The sequence below is a fragment of the Cupressus sempervirens genome, chromosome 10 (assembly GCF_028749045.1).
Source record: "Cupressus sempervirens isolate cs-2001-9-10 chromosome 10, ASM2874904v1, whole genome shotgun sequence".
NCBI lineage: Eukaryota > Viridiplantae > Streptophyta > Pinopsida > Cupressales > Cupressaceae > Cupressus > Cupressus sempervirens.
Genome location: NC_143127.1, coordinates 442,968,699 through 442,976,853, shown reverse-complemented (window position 1 = coordinate 442,976,853; position 8,155 = coordinate 442,968,699).

Here is an 8,155-nt window from a genome sequence, read left to right as displayed (position 1 = left end):
AGTGTCAAACATGTGTGGATGTTCTTTGTGATGATTGACTATTAATGTTTATATTCTGCAAATCTATTATATTTAGGGTATTGGACTACTAGTTTTTGTTATTGAAAGTTTACTATAGAGACTAAGCTAATGAATGATCATATCTAAAGTAGTTTAAGTGTTTGTTCAATAGATTGGTATATGTGGACCTTGGATAGCTAATTCATCTCCCTCTTAGTTATTCTAAATGTTCCAATATGTTGTTGAAGTGATTTATCAAATATAAAGGAATAAGATTAAATGAAGGCTTGGTCAGTATTAACAAACAATAGACATAAATGGAGAGTTTGAAACATGTTCTTCATGGGCATGGAGGTGACTTATTACATCACTTTACTCACAATTCGTAGGTCCAACTCACAATTGATTCCTGAAAATAATTAGGCAAGGAGATTTTATATGAAACCTCACAATGTTTAGGCCAGAAAATACAACTTCCATGGCATAAAAATATTGTCTATGGCTCATGGTCTATACAAAATTGTCAAAAATTCCTACCTTAAACATAAGAAGATAACATGTGGGAATAAGCTAGAGGTCATGTGGTTAAATATAAACTTTAGTTTTGTAAAGGTTGATGTTCACTTAGGACAGTCATTATATAAAACTATCTGCATAATCCTTGCACCATTTAAAGATGCAAGTATTAATAATAATAGAATCAAAACACAAGATATAATCACCTATCTTTAGATAATATGTCTACTTTCAGAAGGTTTACTTTTCATCATGCTTATCAATGATTCTTTGAAGTAATATTAACCATAGTAAAGTTCAACAAGGTCGTTTAGATGAAATTTAAACCATATTAAAAATTGAAGAGGTTGTTTACATGAACTTGTGCGTACTTTCAAAAGGAAGTGGAAAAATCTGCAAAATAGGGCTTTGATTTATTCAAGAAAGGCGCTCATTCAAACCATACGAGGCATAGTAGAGCTACCTACAACATTTCATAGAGGACATTTTTTGGGAGTAGTTTCAATTCATCGACTTCCTTCTCACTAAAAACTTGGAAACAATGTTTTCCACTCATTTGCAACATCATCGCTTACTAACCATGTTCCCGAGTATGCAGGTGAGAAAAGTGATAGTGAGTTGGACTTGGGAATTGTGAACAAAGTGATGTTAGAACTCACCTACATACCTGTGAAGAACGTGTTTCAAACTCTCCATTTATGTTTATTGTATGTTACATCATTGTTTACTAACCTTGTTCATGGGCATGCAAATGAGTTCTAACATTACTTACTCACAATTCCTAGGTCTAGCTCGCTATCTATTCTGTATTAGAATGTTTAGAATAACTGAGATGGGGGGGTGAATTAGTTATCCAAGGTCCACATGTACCAATTGAACAAATAAACACTTAAACTACTTCAAATATGATCATTCATTAGCTCAATCTCTATAGTAAACTTTTAGTAACATCAACTAGCAGTCCACTGTCCTAAATATAACATACTTGTATAATGTAAACATTAATAATAAATCATCACAAATAACATGCACACAAGTTTGACATAGGATTTAATGTGGAAACCTAATTTGGGAAAAATGACTAGAGACAAGTCATCAATCTTTTCACTCTTCTAAAGTGAGCTCTATTAGGAGCTGACCCAATTATAGTAGTAATATTATAATCAAAATATAAGGCATGTCACCTATATTTAGATATTATGTTTGCTTTCATAAGGTTTAGTTTTCATCATGCTTATCAGCGATTCTTTGAAGTAATATCAAGTGAAAAGATTCATGACATATTACTGGTTGTTTTTATCCCAAATTGGGTTTCCATGCTAAATCCTAGTTTCCAACTTGTGTGGATGTTTTAGATTACGATAAAAATAGGTTTTGAAGGGGCCTTGAAACCCTTTAACAAAAATAGAAAAGATAAAGCATTAAAGTCTACCAGGTTTTACAAGGACCTGAAACCTACTAAAAAAATAGTATCAAAATCAAGTTTTACAGGGACCTAAAACCACAAAATGTGTCCAATAAAAGTACCCAGGTTTTACAAGGACCTGGAACCTAGTTTAAAGACCAAATAAAAACCAGTTAACAGGACCAAAAACATAAACCAATTACCACCACCAACAAATAAGACCAAAGTAGGGACAAAAACCAGAGATCAAAACCTAGTGAAAGCTTCTACTACGGCTCTTTAATCATTTTGACGACCTCTTTTCCAATCTTTGTAGTGCCTTGAATGGAATCAGTAGCTAAAACACCAGCAGCCTCCAGAGCCCACTTCTTAAAACTTTGTCTGGCTCTCTTGCTTGGACCCCCTGGTGATATAATCTCTTCATTTGTGCATTTTCCAAGACTAGCAGCTGCAGCGCAGATACTAGAAGTCACCTGTTCCATTTTATTATCACTTTCCTTAATAAGCATTCAGAGCTTTTGTTCATAATCCTTGAGTTTGTTTGGGATGTTTCCCACCTACACTTCCATCTGTCTAATTTTGGCACTGTCAATATCCTGGTTTTGTTGCATAATATCCATTTTCTTTTTCAGACCCATTATTTCATTATATATCCATGAATCAACTTGAAGCATGGAATTGGCTTTGAGCTTAGTAGAATGCAAAAAGGAAAGCTTAGTTTCCCTTTGTGGAGAATCACTCTTGTCTTATTCCACATCCTTTCTAGTAGATGAAGCAGTCTTATCTATCTGTTCCTCCTCCCTTATAACAACAAGGTCCTCATTCTTATCCTGTTCCACAACCTCTCTGGTAGGTGAAGCAGTCTTGATAGTCTGATTCTCCTCCCCCATAGCAATAGGGTCCTCTATAGCCTTTTCCATCTCTTCTTCACCAGCACCAGTATCACTTCAATTACCCTCCTCACCAGAATTACCCTGTTCTGTGTTTTCTTCATTGTTTTCTTCCTCGTCCTCTTTCCCACTTTTTCCTTTGCTCTCCGAGTAACCTTCCAAGTTGGAGCTAAAGTCACCAACATCTGTGTCTTCCTCTTCCTCTAGGATATCTTCCTCTTTACTTTCAGGGCTCTCAAACTTAGTGTCCTCTTCCACCATATGCTTTTGAGAATGCGAGGTTTTATGTCTAAGAATCCTCTTTTTTCCCTTAACATTCTCTTCATTCTTACTCTTTTTAGAATGAGAATTAGTGACAAAACCCTTATTTTTATGTAATGAAGGAGTGGAAACAATGGACTTGTTTTTACAATAACCCTCAATGAGGAGAATCAACCCTTCATGCAAAATAGGACGTGACTCTTTCTTCCTATGAGCATACAAACTTTGAAGCAATGAGAAACACAAATAGAAAGGAAAAGAAAGTCTATCCTTATGCCTAAAATGATTGAGGAAGACAAAATGAAATTTATGCACTCTTTTATTTCTACCATCTAGGATGAAATACTCATTGGTATAGGAGAGCACATCCCACCAAATTCCCTTTATCTGGTCCAAATTGTAGAAATCTTCATTTTTTTCTAGATTTTTCTCCTCAGCATCTGTCTTAGGAAATTTTTTGAAAGTAGCATTTGAAATTTTGGTTTGTTTACTAAACTTAATGCCTTGTGTGGGTAGACTCGTGATCTCAGCTATGAAGTCCTCTGTCAATTTCACAGTAACACCATGTAAAGAGGCCTTATCCTCAGTCCAATTTTTAAAAAAGGCCATGGTGACATGTGGTTTAAACCTATGAAGACGTTCCAATTAATTGGTCAGCTTTCCCTTCTACAAAATCTTCCAAACATCCTTCCGAGCCTTCCAATCATTGCAATTTTTGGGTTCTTATTTACGTGGCTCACCTCCCTGTAGAAGCTTAAAATCGTCCCAAAAGACTATATTAATCTATTTAATATTGCCCTTGACATTATATTTAATTATTAATTAATTAATTATATCTTTCATATTCTTCTACCTATTTAATTAAATTTATTTAATTAAGTAGGTTCATTTGCCTAAAGTATTTAAATTTAATTTAAATACTTCCAGCCTTAATGTGTTAAATTTATTTAACACATGATCCTCCATAATCCCCTTTTTTAAATAAATCCTATTTATTTAAATCCCCATATCCCATTAATTCTTCTAAACCTATGATTAAATTAAATCCTATTTAATTTAATCTTAAGCCTAGCCTAAAACCTAGCCTATACCCATCACTTTCATCCTCCTAAGCCTATCCACTCTTTAATCCCACTTAATTACCCTTAATCATCTTGCTAATCTCTTCTAAAGCCTAATTGTGTGCTCACACATGTGTGAGACCACTCCCTCTTGCAAGCTTTGTCCCCCACTCTTCTCTCCAAGTTTGCTCACACATGTGTGAGAAAACTTTGAAATGTTGACCACTTGCATGGCTTGCTTATGTCTCCTTGTGGCATTATGTGATGCCACATAGATGATACCTCAGCCAGGGTCTCCCTCAAGCCTATAAATAGGGCCCTTGTCTCAATCATTTTGATATCTCCCGTAGTTGCATTGTTATCATGCTAATTTGAGTTTTGAGTTTCCATAGTAGAGCTTTCATAGTGATTTCTAGGTTGCATACTAACTCTTGGTAGCTAGTTTTTAGATTGTACTTGCATTATTAGTCTACTTTGCTTATGCATTTGCATCTCCATTTCACTTGCATCTTAGTGTAGCTTGCATATTGATTTAGTTTCTTTTATTGCATTTCACATCTCCATCCTTGAATGCTTCCAAGCATGGCTTTCTCCATAGCCATTGTTTGAGGTGTTCTTCATATTCATATAGCATAGGCTCATAGTTGCATTCCTAACACTTGCATATCCATCATCAAGAGATTCAATACATTTTTGTGTTTGGGAGAGCACACCAAAAATTCCTCCAATCTTAACATACCAACAAGGCCTCTCGTGGGTGCCTTTGTTGAGCTGTAGAGGTTGCTTGAGGATTTGGCTTGATTGGCTGCTTTGAGTTGCAAAACTCAAGCAAGCATTAGTTAGTTTGTTATTTCATTTGGTGAATACTGGATGCATATTTTGGTTTGAACTAATGTTTTCTTTTTGATTCATGCTCCCTAGAGGTCATTTCTTTTAGCATACACTCCCATTTGTAGAGAATTACAGAGAATGCCTAAAACTAGAAGCAGGCAAAAGCGGAAAGCAAATAAGTTAAACAGATACCAAATTTTCATCACATCAAATAAAACCTGCTTTAGAGAAGATAAGTGCAAAGCTCACATTGTAATCACATAAATGTACTTTCTCAGGGAAAGAACACTGACAACCATAGGCCCACTACCAAAAATCATTAAATTGCTAATCTTGGAAAATCTTTCCCACCTTCCCATTAGTAGCATCATAATTAATAAGAGCTTTTTCGATCAATGTGCTTGTTTAGTTCACTGATCCACCTCATCTTCTATCCCATCTGGACTGCATGGTTGGCAACCCAGTCAACTACCCCATTAGCCTCTCGATACATGTGGGATATTATGACTTTTTCAAATTTATTAATAAGAGAATTAATCTCCATGACCGTTGCCTCAATCAACCATGTAATTTAATTTTTGTTATCAAGCACAATAATAATATTTAATGAGTCACCTTCCAATCATAGTTTAGGGTAACTCGAATCAGCTGCTAACTTCATAGTATATAGAGCAGCAGTAGCTTTAGCAATGTGGCTATTAGAATGACCTATAGGAACTACAATGGCATAATTATATTCCCTACATGATCTCTTAAGACCCCTCCACATCCTGCTCTTCCCAGATTGCCCTTTGCGGCACCATCAAAGTTCCCTTTAATCCATCCATTAGGAGGAGTATTCCATCTTATAGTTAATCTTGGGTTATCAATTTTCAAATTAGGACCTTGTGATCGCAGAGGATTGTCAATTTGAAAAGTTTGATCAGTTTTCCTTTAAAATTTAAAATTTTTCTTAATTGCTCTAACAATATTTTGTCCAAGCACCCATCCTGGAAAATCTTTATTTCTAAAGATTCTATTATTTCTTTCTTTCTAGATGCCCCACCAGACATGCGGAAGAGTTATTTTCCATAGAAGTTCAACATCAAGATCCTTAGAAGGACACTTCCAACTTTTAAAACAAAGTTCAACATTGTTTTGATGAACCCAAGTTATATTCCCATAATTAAGAATCTCAATCCATACTTGCTGACTGTAAGAACAATTCAAGAACAAATGGTCTCTATCTTCAAATCTATTTTTACATAAGGTGCATCTATTTACCACATTAATACCTCTTTTTGGGAAATTATCCTAAAGTAAGGATTTTATTTTGAAGCATAGTCCAATAGAAAATGTTTATTTTAGGTATAAGACCCTTAATCCATGCTTGAGACCAAAAGGGTTGATTGCCCTTCTCCCTAGAAGTAAGGAGAGTAGAAACTTTAAATTGGCCACTAGGATGAGCATTCCATATCATCTCATCCTCATAAGTAGGATATAGAGAGAAAGCATTCAAACTTAATTATATGTTATTGAAGCCTTGATCAATATCAGTCAATTTCACCCAAGAATTGTTATGCCAATAATGACTCACTAAAGTGCCATACCTTTGCTTACATATGTCTACTTGAGCAGTATCTTGAAAGTCTTCTAGCAGAGGATGATCCATTAACCAAACATCTTCCCAAAATCTCACCTTTTTCCCATTTCCAATTTTCTAGGAACACCCTTTTCCAAGAGTATTCTTTGTCCCCTGAACTACTCCCCATATTGCAGAAGTATAATGAACATCAAGAGAAGAAAGGAAATCAGCTAAAGAATTTAGATTGAAAAGGTACTTATGTTTCCATATAGTACTCCATTCTTTGTCATCATGATAAGTTATCCATCCTTCTTTGGCCAAAATAGCTCTATTCATACTTCTTATTGTCTCGATTCCCAGTCCACCTTCTTTGATAGGCTTATAAACTTGGTCCCAAGCAATTAAAGGCATTCTCTTTTTTTCCTTAGTACCAGTCCATAAAAAATTCCTCTAAATTTTATCAATAGTATTAGGAAATTTCGTTGGAATCCTAAAAAGGCTTAAAGAATAAGTTGGTATACTTTGAAGACAAGCTTTGAGGAGAGTTAATTTACCTGCCTGACTTAAAAGATTTCTTTTCCAGCCCACCAACTTCTTATTGAATTTATTTATGAGATCTTCCTAGAAGGAATTAGGGACTTTCAAGCCTAAAGGTAGACCCAAATAAATTAAAGGGAAAGATCCTATAGAACACCCAAGGATATTAGCAATTTTATTCTGTCTAGAAATTGGGGTGTTGATAAAAAACACTACACTTTTATTCCAATTAACCAATTGAACCTAGGCTAAAGAATAAAAATTTAGAGCTTTCTTCATATTTCTATCTTCATTGACTTCAAATTTACCCATAAAGATGGTATCACCAACAAACTGACCAGAAGAACAAATGAGAGGTGGGGAAGAAGGTTGCAAACCTTTAATAACTCCTCTTTGAACCAAATCCCCTATGTATCTCCCCAGACAATCAGCCATAATAAAAAAAAGAATGGGGGATAAAGGGTTTCCTTGTCTCAGACCTCGGGAGGGATTGAAAAAATGAGAAGAACTTCCATTGACCAAGACAGCTATAGAAGAGGTTGAAATCAACTAATAAATAACTCCAACAACCTTATGGTCAAAACCAAAAGCATGTAAGATTTTAGATAGGAAAGCCCATTCAACTCTATCATAGGCCTTAGCAATATCCACTTTCATAATAAACCCCTAATTATTAGAACAGGACAAGGAATGAATATTCTCATGGGTGAAGATAACAAAATTAAGAATTTGTCTTCCTAGGATGAAGCCATTTTGTTGATCAACAATAATTGAAGGAATCACCAGAAGTAATCTAGAAGTAAGGACTTTGGAAATAATCTTATAGAAAGAATTACAAAGGCTCATCAATCTAAACTGTTCTAGAGAATCAACTCCAATCTTCTTGGGAATCAAACAGAGGAATGTGGAATTGATTTCCTTTAGCATTTGTTTTGCTCCATAAAATTCCTTCACAGCATCGCAAACATCTTTTCCAAAAAATTTCCATAATTTTTGAAAGAAAAACATGGGAAAACCATCTGGACAAGGTGCTTTGTCTCCTCCTAGAGAACAAATAGCTTTGAAAATTTCTTTAGCCTTGGGAATAGAG